Source organism: Falco peregrinus, chromosome 12 (assembly GCF_023634155.1).
Source record: "Falco peregrinus isolate bFalPer1 chromosome 12, bFalPer1.pri, whole genome shotgun sequence".
Lineage (NCBI taxonomy): Eukaryota > Metazoa > Chordata > Aves > Falconiformes > Falconidae > Falco > Falco peregrinus.
In genome coordinates, this window is record NC_073732.1 from 27,363,588 (window position 1) to 27,377,582 (window position 13,995).

The 13,995-nt window shown below is 48.3% G+C and overlaps 1 protein-coding gene and 1 long non-coding RNA gene across 2 annotated transcripts in view; both read right to left on the bottom strand.

Annotated features, from left to right (window-relative positions):
• Positions 1-13,995, bottom strand: part of SCHIP1 (schwannomin interacting protein 1) — a 58,758-nt gene that overhangs the window by 24,142 nt on the left and 20,621 nt on the right. The gene's annotated exons all lie outside the window — the stretch shown is intronic.
• LOC114010460 (uncharacterized) lies at positions 6,509-11,114 on the bottom strand. Its single transcript, XR_008749422.1, has 2 exons — positions 8,875-11,114; positions 6,509-8,839 (listed from the first exon to the last, which is right to left on the bottom strand). It is a non-coding gene; the product is annotated as an uncharacterized LOC114010460 (long non-coding RNA).

Here is a 13,995-nt window from a genome sequence, read left to right on the forward strand (position 1 = left end):
CCTAAGTAGTGTGGGGAGATAGCAACAGGAAAGCTACAGCTGCCTCCTTGCAATTTTATTTATATTCTTAAGAATAAACCATACTTTTGGAAATGCAATATTCATGGTATGCAAAATGCTATGGGGAACATGAACTTTTCAGCAGGATGAGGCAAACCTGTAAGTCTTTGCATCAGCATCAATAAATTATAATGTTGCAATCCACCTCGCTCCGCAGCGCTATTTCTGTCCCATTTGGGAGAGGATTTATAGCAAATCCCATCAGCTACAAACCATTTCCAGCACTTTTTGCCCTGTACACACAGACAGTGCCATACAGGAGACCCGATGTGAAAGCAGAGGGGTTGGGCTAGCTGGCATAACCCACATGTCACCCAGTCACAGCCTATTATTTTTACATTGCCTCAACCGACCCAAAGCCAAACCTCGGCCAGCAGCTCTCCCCGCTGCCGCTGTGCCAACCAGCCCCAGGGCAGCCACCCCAGCAGCATCCCTGGTTGGCCGATGCACCAGGACGTGCCCCTGCCAGCGTGCCTGGACCAGCTGTGCCCGACCTCATCCCCTGCCTCGGCCAGGAGCAGCCAGGCACTGGCCACCGCGGCACCCGTGCCCGGCACAGCCACTCTGCCAGCTGCGACAGGGGGGCACCCGCCGGCAGCCTGCACCCCTGACTTGGGCTCAAAAGCCCCTTTTCTGCCCCAAGCTGCGCCTGGGTGAGGGGATGCTGGCATCAGCGGGAGGCACCCAACAGCTCCTCAAAACATCTGGAATCTCACATAAAAGATTCCCAGAGTTGCAGCTGTATAAATATTGATACAGAATAACTGAAAATCATTAAAAGCATGAGCCCTGAGTAATGTCTTCAGCAGATCTCTTTGATATCAAATTTGGTAGAAGTTTTTAACAAAGCTAATACCCCAGTCATGCATTTTCAAATTCACTGTGCAGCATGTTTCAGGCTTGCTGTGTGCAGCTTGCAGGCGGGCTTGCCTACCCCTCCTCCTATTTATATTTTTCGTTTTCATTTTTCAAACATAAATTTGTTATATTTGAAAAAAATAAAGTTGCATTGGGCCTCCACTAAACACCCTTGCATTTTAACAGCAGGCAGGGAGAGGAATTCACGTGTTTTCTGACAATGAAGAGAGAGCAGGGGAAAAAAACCAGCATGAGATGAGGAAGAAAAGAGGGATTTTCCCTGAGAGGATGAAGGACAGGGTGGCCTTCGGCTTCCTCTGACTGGGGACGACAGGAATTACATGGAAACACTGATGAGTGGGTAGCACGTACACAAATCCCATGTCCCATGCTCAACACATAGCAAACATTAAGCTACTGGTCTGGGGCCAAAAGCAATTTCTGGATGAAATATTAAGCCCTTTTAATTGCAGCAAAATCCCAGAAACGCCATTCTGGCCATGCAGGCAGGCAGACAGCAGTATAACCTGCATTTAAATATGGGCGATTAATTAGGTTTTAGCATGGCGTGTACCAACAGGCTGCACCTATGTTTATTCGACAACAAAAATTAGGTGCAGAGTTATTAATTATAAATTAAGCCACTGACCCCACAGGAGTCAGAGGGCAACATCTGTGGACGGGGACGGGATTGTCCTGCTACCAGTCGCCTTGAGCCCTTCTATCCCTTTCCATTCCCTTGGGTTTCTGCAGGGAATGGTTGAGAGGGCTTATTTATGGGCTGGCTTTATTTTTCAACTCATTTCAATTGCAAAATGGATGGTAAAAAGCACAGAACAGAGACTTGCAGGCTGAAGTAAACAAACCATACTACAAACTCACTCTGAAATTAAAAGTTATCTTCAAACAGAGCCAAATACCCTAAATATGACTATACTAATACAAACAGGTAACAGCAGCGTCCTTTAAATGCTTCCTCAATAAAAGTGTGAGTTTACAGAGACAAACCTCCCTCTGAGTCATGGCTAGGACAAAAATAGACAGAAGGGTTTTTTTCACACAGCTCTGATATCCACAGCTCCAAGCACAGCCTGGCAGAAATCTACTTTTTTTTTTTTTTTTTTGAAGGGGGGTCTACTTACACTATGCACACAACTCTGAAAAATCAGTGAGCCTTCAGAGAGGCTCCAACCCCTATGCTGTCGAGATCAGTGTTTTTTGGAAGGATGTGATTACTGTGTGGGAGCAAACGCAGGTCCACGCGAGCAAAGCCGGGCTCTTGCTTTAGGTTTGCTTCACATTTTCAGCCTTTAAGAAAATGGACACAAAGATGATTTTCCGAGTTTGACACCCAACCCCATTGCCACTTGAGAAAGAAAAAAACCACATTGTCTCGTGGTCAGAAAGCTGATTACAATTAAAAGACATGGCACATTTTGCAATGGATATCAGTTATGAGCTCCAAAAACAATACCATCAAGGAAAAGAAACCCCATCCCTGCCCACTCCTCTGCACATCCCTGCACAGCCCTCTGTGGGAGACTGCCAGGGTGCAAACCCAGTATTTAAAATAAGACGTGAGGCTATACCCCTCGGTAGGGCAGGCACACTGAGTATGAGGCTGGAAAAAGCTAAAAATAACAGGATAAGCAAGGGTGGATCCCAGCTGAGCCTTATTAGTCATGGAGCGAGGCAGCCACGCTGGGCTGCTGCCGGGTGGCAGAGCAGCACCAAATAAGAGCAAGAGAACACTCTTGTCTCTTAAATCACATTTTTTCCCCCTCTCCTGTTCTGCCTCAGGCACTCTTTTCCTCCAAGCAGACGAGCTCCGGCAGCCTCCAGTTTCTACTAATAATGTGGTGTATTGCTTTCTGAGAGTCTTTAAACAGAATAAAGATCACAAGTGATTCATTTTAGGGTGTCTGCTGGAATCGGATCAATATTGACAGACAGGCATGCGAGGGGTTTCTTAAAGGTTTGCGGTTTTTTACTTACACCATCTTTGTGTCAAAACTGAGCCTTTGGGTTGAGTGATGATCATGCCCCTTGATGGGAGGAGTGCCCAGCAAAGGCAGCGCTTGGCCCTGGAGGATTAATTTGGATAATCAGAAGGGGCAAGGTGCAACTTGCTGTTTCACCTTGGGATGAAGCCATAGGACAACAGAGGGATCAATAACCAAGCACAGCTTAGCTGGGTGGGAACCTCCTCCAAGGCTGCTCCAGCAGCCCCATTCTCCCCATCTGCTCCCTTGGTGCTACTTATCATCACAGCATCACCCCGGTTCCGCCACGCTCCACCCCGCCGGCACCAAAACAAGCAGGGCCACCGCTGTGCCAAGGGGACCCAGGTGGCACTGTCCAGCCTCTCAGCCCAGCAGACGTGTTGCTGCCCTGTGCCCTTGCTGCCCAGGCTTTGCTGGAGCCTTCTGAGGGTCTGTCCCAGGGCCACCTCACCCAAAGTCACGCCTTGGCACCGCTTGGCCACCCCAGCCCAGCGGCTGCCTGCAGCTTTCCAGCACCTCAGATGTGAAAATCCCTGGAAGGGCTCAAAATACCTGGGAGCAGAGAGCAGCGCGTCATCCCTGCGCAGCGGGGCTGCATTTGCACACAGTGGCTCCTTGTTCACGAGGCCAAAATGCAGAGAATTACCATTTGTTCTCATGATAGGGGCTGTCTTCTGAGCTTCTCGAAGCACCACATTTATCTGAAACACCATTCATCTCTCCGAGCCTCTTTCCCAGCAGAACTAATGCCCACACAATGCAATCAGGCTCCACGCACCACTCCAATATAATTTTCAAGTTTAAACGGAACAATGATAATTAAGCAGTGAAATAAGTCTTTAGTACTTCAACACTCGTGAAGACAAACAAGAAATCAGATATAAAGAAGAAAAGAGAGCAGTGCTGCAAATAAAACCCCTGCCTTGGCCTGATTTCAGGCCTTGCAGCTGGCCAGGGGAACAGCAGTACTCGCCCCATCCTGTGCCCTGCCACAGCCTCTGCGCTTTATGGTATATTGGACTTCTGCATTCCATGTCAGGGACGGTAAACTCACCGTTACACCCCTGCCCCACCGGGGTAGGCTGAGGTGGCTCTAGGAGTAAGCCCTACCTTCTGCAAACAAGCCCAGTGATATTTTTGCAAAGCTTCAGGAACTCCCAAGGAATCGGGTATCAGCACAACCTGTCGATATCCCATTAAGCAGAAGCTGTTTCTGGGCCTTAGACTTCCTCTACAGAGAAATTTCAGTATGACAAAATCCAAAAATATAAACTATCAGTGCAAAAGGAGCTGGGGAAAAGCTGCTCACAGAAAGAAAGTGCTCAGATAAGGTGTTTCCTTTCTGCTGCACAGCTTCTCCCTCCATCACCTCTGCCGGGAGCCGCAAGCCAAGCGGAGGGATAATGAAAGGCCTTTTAACATGAAAGTAGAGCAACAGCCAGGCAGGAGCCCTGGTTTGCAAACCAGGGAATCGCAGTCACCCCTCCACTGGCATCCCCACAGTGAGGAGCACATCTGCAGAAAGCAGCTCACGCCTGCACAGCCTCCCCACGGCTTCCTCTCGGCTGGCCGGGGCTGCCCCTCAACCAGTTCTCTTACTAAGCATCGGTAAAATGTCTTTGAGCCCAAAGAGCTACTGCTGGAGGTCAGAGAAAGCCACATGCTCCATCCTCGCTCTTCGCAGTGACTGGCTGCTCTAGAGAAGTCGGTTTTGGCACCTGACGGGTCACTGCTCGCTCAGAACCACTGGTGCAGCCGCCCAGAGAGAGCAAAGCAAAGCTCTTTAGAATAACTACGATTCCTTGACATTCTGTTTGTCCTTGCCTGGGGCCACGTTCCTGCATCTCATGCGTGGGCTGTAGGAAGTCATCTGGGGTGGCATGGGCTGTGCTGGCACTCACACCCACACCCCACCTCGGGAGCAGAGCCTAGGTCTGGCCTGAAGACCCTGGCACAGCTTGATTTTCAGGGGATGCAGGAGAAAGGGAATGGGGGATACCAAATACCTGAGTCGTGGGAGGAAAAAGAGACGGTGATGAGAATGCTAGCCGCTACAGCAAAGCAATTACAGCTTACTGTTACAACATGGGTTTCCCCAGCTCTCAGGGCACTGCTTCAGGGAGCAGAGGAGTGCTCCGCTTTGCTGCAGCGGGCATTGCCCCAGGGAACACTCATCGCCACGTTGGAAACAGCAGCAGCACGTCCAAGGCACGGAGATACCTCTGGTGGCCTTCACCGTGGAAAGTTTATTTTACTAGAAGCTGTTATTTCTCCATCAGGCATGTGCTATGTTACATGTTTACTGGTCTTCCTCCATGTACATTAACAAGCAAAAAAACTTCATAAAGCTGCAGCTACTACATCAAGCTAGCTGGCGCTTCATCTCTGGGATGAAATGCCATCCCTTGGGGACCCAGGCAGGGACATCTGCAGGGCTGGATCCAGACCTTCAAACTACTTCAGCCTTGATTCCAGTTTTGTTTGGTCCAGTGCAAAACCCGAAAATAAGAGCAATTAACAGGCATGCCTTAAGCAGTGTGTTACATTCAACAGATGACACTGGCTGCAAGCTCCAGCCTCGTTAGCACGTGCCTTCCTACAGGCTCAGCCCCAGCCGGCTGCTGAAGCCCTCAGAAGAGTTTTTGGACACTGCAGAAGCCCTCCGGCATCCACTATTAGTATCAGCAATTTCACTGATATTAACCTTCAGCTAATTCTGCGTCCAAATCATTTCCTGGGTACAAGAGCGTGTTGATAACAAGGCAGGAGGGACTGCAAATGAAGTGCTGGAGAGGGTGGGAGCTCAGAGCCTGGAATGGCAGCACAGCTCCCTAGGGATAACAGAGCTTGCTGCCTCGCATCGGACTGAGCCATGCGGAGGGCTGGGATGGTGAATGGCCCAGGACCAGCACTGCAAAAACTCATCTCGCATCTTTACATCGAGTGAAACATATATATCACGCACACACACACACACGTAGCTATACCTGGCAATACGGCATATAGGGACAGTCAAATGCGAGAAACCCTAATCCACACGGCTTGTGGACAGCCTGGACTGATATTTCTTGGGAAACAGGTATAGTTCATCCAGCCTTTGTGCGGGGAAGAGGACTGGATAAGTTCCCAAGCAACTTTTTTGTGCAATTTAAATATTATCAAGGTATGGAAATATTAGCCATTTTAAAAATACGTAAGTGACCAAAGACCCACGCCAAGACGGGGCCGTACGGAGGTCTGTTTGCAGGCACATGCCCTCATTTTCACCTACTTTGCCCTTCTCAGAAGCAGACAACTGGAAAAGGTCCCAGAGATGGTTTTTTCCAATGCTACAGGATGTTTCCCCTCCGCTCCCAACAGCACCCAGGCCAGCCTACAGGAGTAACAAGCTGGGAGTCTTCCTCCTAAGAAAAGGCCTCCTCCATCCTTGCAAGGCACAGCGAGAAGCTGGCTTGGTGATTTTCAACCTGAGAAACAATAGATGAGAAAGCAGAAGAAAGAGAAGGCCAGCTAGATTGTGCCAGGCTACATAACAAGCGACTGGATATTATGCATTAATGCAAATGCACAGTATACAGACAGTTCAGTAAGAAGAAATGATTCACAGATTTTTATTATTTTTAACTACTACGAATAGTTTATCATCAAACTCCTACCAGACAAAGGAGATAGAGAAGAGGATGGTCATACATGATTCAGGTGCAGAATTCTGATAGTTCCCCAAGTCCCTCTTTAATAAATTCAATATAGGAATTACATTAAATAAAAAGTTTAGATTAAATTTTTAATAACTCACTAAAAGCACTTCGATTCCCTACAGACCGTACATACTAGCAGCTTTTGTATGCATAAAGAATTAAGCACTTTAATATAGTTCTCTTTTTTTAGTGTTGCCATCTACCAGCCGAGAGAGGATTAAATCTCAGCCCGGCACTTCCCTTTCCTTCCCAGCCCCTCCGAATTGCAGCTATTTCCTCCCGCCCAGCCACGCTCGGATTTCATTTTAACAAATCACGGACCAGCTGAAATAAATGGCCTTAGCGCGATTTTCTCATTTAAAGGAGATCTATAGACCACTGAGCAGGAAACCCAGATTGCTGATATAAATAAGATCTACCACTTCTGTGACGCAAATGACTCCACAGGCGCGACAGGGAAAGACAAAGCACCCCAAAATGATACGAGTACTTGAAAAAGCTGGAAACCCTTGAGGGGAAGAGCGATTATGTAGCACCTCAGGTCTAAGGCAACAACTGCAGATAATTGTACGAGTGAAACTCATTTTCCACCGAAGCCATCAGTGCTTTGCTTACAGAAGCAGGATTGATTTCAGATCCAGGTTAGTGGGCAAGATGGAAGAAATATTTTCACATCTTTTTAGTTATAGCTAAGGAAACTTCTCATACAAAAGTTGAATTATTTGCAGATTTAACAGCCAAAACAGACCAAACCCCGCTGCTGGAGATGTTGCAGCCCTCCTTAGCAGCGCTATTCTGCCCTGCACCTGCGATGCTCGGCTGGGGGATGCCTTGCTGGGGGAGCAGCCCCTGGCCATGTTAACCTGCAGTCCACAGTGGGAAACCTTGGAAAGCACTCAACTGATCAGATGATGCCATTTTTTAAAACAGCTATTTGGTTTAGAAAAAAGAAATACCTATACTGAGGGGCACCGGGGAAAATTAGGAAATTAGATGTCCTTCCAGTGGCAATAATACCTAACTTTCGTAACTTAACATGGGAATTTTATACAACCTCACAATAGGCTTTCCCCCACAAAAAGCATCATAAAAGTCCATTTTCCCCTCTAAATATGAAATGGTGGTCCCTGTAAACCTCCTTTGGGCTGCACCACTGCATCCTGGCCACGCTGTCAATACAGCAACTTGCACAGCCGAGTGTATCAGCTTATCAGCTACATCAGTTCCCAAAGACAAGCCTCCCGACACAAGAAAGGAGACATTTTATTTCAGTAGGGGAAGTCGTACTGCCTCCAAACACAAGCTGCTCTGGAGTTCAGCGAGCTTATTTTACCTTCTCAAAGGCAGCTTAGCCAAAATATTGGTAAATGGTTTATCTCCCATGTAAGCGCTTACAAACTAGATCACACAGCACAGGGAAGCTCCCTTTGGCTTTGCCTTTATCCTCTGCTTTCTTGAGGTGAGACAATAAATCTCAAGTATCCCTTCCGAACCAAACCCACGCAGGGGTGTGCCGATACACCCCAAGCTGCCCGCCCACGCCCCAGCACAGCGGTGCAAGAGCACCATGGCTCTGCCTGCCCACCCCAGTGAGCATCCCCCGCTCGCTCCTACCGCTCCCTGTCCTACAGGCACTGACAGTTGGGGTGCTCCTTGCCCCGACAGCACAAGTTATGCTGGAGAATAGCACACCTATCTTCACTACAGGAGGAGATGCAGCAGTGCTCAAAATGTGCGGGGAGGGCAGGACCGGGCTCTGGTGCACACCAGCCTCAGGCAGCATCGCTGCTCCGGAGCGACTTGTATTGATGGTACATGAGCACTGAGGAGTTATCTAAAGCACAGCATGAAGCAGATTGGTTTTGCCTGGAAAATCTCTCTCTAGATGCTGTTTACAATACCAAGTTATTGCAGGAGCACTGCCTGGCTTAGGTGCTCCAAGCCCACCTACCTCTGCAGGAGGCAGGGACCCAGTTTTCCACCACGGACGTTCATTTTACGGATTTTTTTTTTTTTTTTTCTGTTAGGAGTAGGAAAAATGACGCCCTGAATGCAGCCAAAACCCAGTTCTTGCCTTTCCAGTTTCTACACAAACTTTAAAAAAAATAAACAAGTGTTGCACTTGGTTTTCCGACTCGCAGCCATTAGTGCAAAACCGCTTTAAATCCAGGCAGAGAGAAATAAGGAAATAAATCTCAACAATTCTTGCTGTCCATATCACTGCTAAGCCAATTCTGCTGTGCACCTAAACACACTTGGTAAGGTTTTGGGAGTATTTGGAGTATTATTTAAAACATTTAAATAAGGAGCTTCAGCAGACGTGCCTGAGGTCCCTGTGGAACGACCGTGACCATTACCTTTGCAGCTGAGGGCAGCCCTGCCCTACAGATGCAGGATCCCTGAAAAGGCAGGGATCGCTCCGTGCCAGACCCAGGACCACTCGCCCACCCGTCTGCCGTGCAGGGCTGACGCTGGCGGGGCAGCAGGGGCTGCTCCATGCTTAGCAAATCCCTGCTGGCCATCCCAGCTCCTCCGGCAACCTCCGCCTGGTTAGACTTCAACCCTATCGCTTTCTGCTTGCTGCATTTTATTACCTTTCTAAGTGCCCGCGAGAGTTTGAGGGCCTGGTGAGTTTAATACTCATTCCTGAAAAGCTTTGTCAGCAGCAGCTCTGGCAGTCGCTGCTGGGTTGGAGCTAGCCTGGCTTTCGAGTGCTCCTCAGTAGATCTGTAACGTGGTTTGAGTTGCACTGAAGAAACACTTTTCACATGGTTTTTAAACACCCTCTGCCTATAATTTCTCTCTCCGCATACACCGTTATTTGCCATAGCGCCAGGTGTTACAGACACCCCATCCTACTCCACTGCCAGGCAGAGCGCAACCGCAGTAACTGCTGTCTGTCCAACATAACAGCGGCAAAAATAACAGGTTTTACACAGCACAGGTCAATTCTGAGAATTAAAAACCCACTACCTTGCGTTTATCACACCCAACGTGCAAGCAACAGATACATAAGTACATAATTATTATCCTGTCAAATAAGCGTTCCTGCTGCCCACTGCGATTTCAACCCCAGATACTCACTTAGGCTTAAGTGGGAATTTAAAGGTATTAGTCAAGGTGCAGCAGGAGAGGGGTACAGGGCTCCAGACTGCAGAATCCCATCATTTCAAGATCACACAAGCAAAATGATGTTCTGAGACAATAAAAATTTTGACTTGCATATAGGCTCACCTCTCGTTTCAGAAACCCTTAGCATTTGCTACTTAAGATAGCCAGTATCAAGAATACTCTTTTAAAACATACTTATTGGCCTTATACAGTCAGCAATCACGAATAGCGCCCTTCAGTACTGCACACAAGTACAGTCAAGGGAGATTTACCGTTGCCTGCAACACAATTAGTGTTAGAACCACCCAGCGTTCTCAGCTTTTTTTGGCAATTTCCACACCCCATACAAACCACTCACCAATCGACTGGGAAGCACTGCCAGCTCGCCCGGGTCCATCACACAGAGGTGTTCACAGAATAGTAATACTCGAATAAAGGAGAATCATTCATCAAAAAAGAATCCGTATGCTGTCACCCCATGTATTTAGCACTCTGTTTAATGAAAGGCTCTGCAGCAGCAATGGAGATAAAGTTTTTGCTCCAGATTATTAATTGCGAGCATTTTGCCTGGCCGAGTTTCAGAAGCAGCAAACATACATCTTTCCAATCCATATAATTACCAACGCTCTTCAAGCAACAAGCACTTTAGAGTACCTATAGATGTTTTCTTAGCTTAATGACATTGCACACTTTGGCGGAATCATTAATATCTTGCCAGCCTCATCTAACCTTTGAGCTGGGTGGAAAACGGCCAAAGTACGGTGCTGCTTTGATTCACCCACAGCAGAATGCGGCAGTGATGCATCGCCCGCTGCAATATTCCCCGCAGGTCCCGCACACCCAGGGACACCGGCACAAAGCAGGCACAGACCCCCGGTTTGACTGAAACTGCAGTGATTTTCCACAGCTAAAAGGTTTGATTTTCATGTCAGCTAAGCCTTAAAACAAATGAACTGCCCCATAGAACCTCTCTCATCATGACTTGACTTTCTTCAGTAGCCTGCTGAAGAGTTAAATGGTCAAATCGAATAGGTAAAAGAGCTGTCAGGTGGAGAGAGAAGGTCTTGCTGGACCTCTGCGCTGCAGGAATGACAGAAATACAATTTCCTGCAAGGTAGAAGTTTGATTTTGAAAATCAGTGTGCCAGAAGTTAATGCACTGACAGTTCTTGTCTGGGGAAAATTGCTTTCAGGCATTAAACCCCTGGCTGTTACTTCTCTCTCCCAACACTTGCAGCCAAGACAAGATCGAACATCATCTAGGGATGAAGAACGTAACACTTTAAGCAAGCTCAATCAGGCAATTATTACTTATTTTAAGCGAGAACAAACTCGCTGTCAATCTTCAAGCAAATATTTGCTCCCTAAATGCCTGTAGGGACAACACGCCGCAACACCAGGGCTCTGCGCTTGGTCCCGGCCCCTGTTCCCGACAGCCCTGCTACACCCACACTCTCGCAGGGCTTTAAGAAGTGCCCGTTGGGTGCAGAAGCACCGCTGCTCACTCCATTTCTCTATTCCCTCTTGCCAGACCGGTCTACACATTTCTCCTTCCACCACAGCTGCTCTGACCCAGCTCTCTCTCCAGAGCTGCCCTACTGCTCGGTCAATACCAGACCCCTGCCCATGGCCAATTATTACATTGTTTAAAGATTCCACCCCACACTGCAATATATACTTTGAATTTATTTCAAATTTTCAGCAGCCATGAGAGGAGACACCTACAAAGCCACAGGCAGAAGAAACAGGTATTAACACGGTCTGCGATAACTTCCATCCTACAGCTTTTGGCACCTCCTGTTAGCCCTTTAAGCCCTTTGCAGGGTTTTCCAGCCGTTTTCAAATGCAGACCTGAAACTTTTCCAACCTACACACAGCAGGTTTAGGACTGCCACCACTGCCTCCGGCTCTTCTTCGCCACCTTTCCAGGTCCCCCCCAAAGGGGTCTGCAGACCCCCGTGGGCAGCTGGCCGCCCATCAAACACAGCTCTGAGCAAAGCTGGAGCACCCTGCCCACCTCCACTAAGTCAAGACAGCCTCAAGGATCAAACAAGTCAGAAGGAAACAAATTTAACTTCCTAACACACTGTAAACACACGAGCCCCCATGCCTGAGGCTGTGACGTGCCTGGGCAGACGGTGCTGATACACGATGTGTTACAGGTCCTGCCAAAGGCACCAGCTAACCGGTGTCTGTCTGTCTCCACAGTGTATGCAGGAATATTTTAGCAATGAGAAGGGAAAATCCAGACCAGCACACCCTTACCCATGCAGAAGGCTTCTGCGGAAGTCCTGGAGGCCGCAGGGATGAGCTTTTATCACCACTGCCTGCGATAAGCCTGCTTTGTGGACAGCAAAATTCATTCGGTAGTGTCATTCATCTCCAGACTGTCACAGGCACCCAAGTCTCTTTGCGAGGGTGAGTCGGCTGGCTGTGCCATTTCCTCTCCTGCAAGTGTTTTTTTTTTTTTTTTTTAATTGACGACGGAATTTGCAGATATTATTTTCAGAAAATACATCCTATTGATTGTAATTACCATCCTCGGAGATGCAATGGAAAGAATATTAAAACCATTAATGGCGATTTGGATTTTATTAGAGCCATTAGTGAAAAGGCAAGCAGAGCACCGTTGCTTCCCAAGCACCTCAGCAGCTCCTAAGCACCATAAATCATCTCACGGCACATTTGTTACCGCTTTGGATACAGCCAGGAGTTGAGCAAAGGGGGGGAAAAAAAAGAGAGGGGAGGGGGCAGGCTTCATGCAGCTGGGTGATGAGATTGGTCCAACCACCTTTTAAATGAACCTTTTAAGCATCAACTGCCTTCAGAAAAGATGTCATTTCTTCTCTTAAGTAGATGCCGGGCAGACTCAAGAGCCATGTAACGCAACTCATTGGGTCTGTGCGTGCCAGAGCAGGCTTGCAGGCAGCTCGGCTGACCCGCAGCTCCAGAAACAGTCATTTCACCCTCATTTGGGGAAGAAAGGAGGAAACAGCCTGCATTTCTAGACATCATCTTCCCATGGGTACCTGGCCCATGCGAGCCCTCGCAGAGCCACCATGCTGATGCGGCATTAGGGACCTGGGTGGTATTACAGCAAGCCCACACCTTGAGAACAACCTGCCCATGGCCACGGCATGGCCAGGACAGACAGACCTGCAGCCCAGCACCACCCAGCCCGGCTGGTCCTGTGCTCTCTCACCAGCATCACTTAACAGGGCTGCTGATGCTGAGCAGAAGTCACCAGCCTCTTCCAAACGCTCCCCCGGTAGGAGCTTCTCAACCCTGTATGCAACCTGAGGAACCAGCCTTGCCCCTCATGTCTCCTTTGTGTTGTGCAATCACATCGGGAAGCGAGATAACAGCCATTCCCATGTAATTAATATTCTCTTTTTCCAACCTTCCCAGCAACCTGGGGCAGATCTCTGCATGTACAGAGGTGACCGAAGGTCCCTCTTCAGCTTAAATATTCTTAGCCCAGCTGCAGCCCTCCTGAGCACTCCTTGCATTTCAGCCCAGATGTTCCTTGCCTAGAAAACCTCCTAAACCCACGTGAGTATTTCCTTAGAACCGTGAATTTCCTCTTCTCCTGGGACTCCAGCCTGACCAACATCCCTCTGCAGGGATTCAGCACAGGTCACTGCTGGCTTGCAAAGACTCGGCACAGGTCACTGCTGGCTTGCAATCACCAGAAACTCCTGAAACCAGCTTCAGATGCTGCCAGCCAGGGACAGGAGGCAGGGATGGAGTGGGCAGGGTTCTTCTCCCAGCACATCTGACCCGACGGCGAGCAGACCCCAGAGCAGTGGCCTCTCTCCTGCCTTCTCTTGCAGCACGATAAAAAGCAATTAAATACAGGTACCAACAGCAGAAAGAACTCTCTGTTCCTCTAATCTCACAGCATTCGCTCAGGATTTTATATTCTTTAATAAAACATCTACACTGGATTCCTGATAACGCAAACCAGCCCAGGAAATGCTTCCCCTCACAGCAACAGCTGCTATCACACCACATCCCTGGTGACAAGATCATTTTAGACTACACCAGTCAAGGCCTATAGCGCTGAAATTCTCCTTTTTCTAACATATTCTGCTAGCAGTTGGAGCAAGCTAGTCCGTTTCTCTGTAGTTACTTCCTGGATGGTTTCACTTAATGATTTTCATGTTTACAAACACTTGAGCTTCCAGTAGGGCAAGGCAAGGTTTTGTTATAAATAACAAGATACCAAACCACAGGAAAATGTCAAGGGCAGGAGGAAAAAAACAA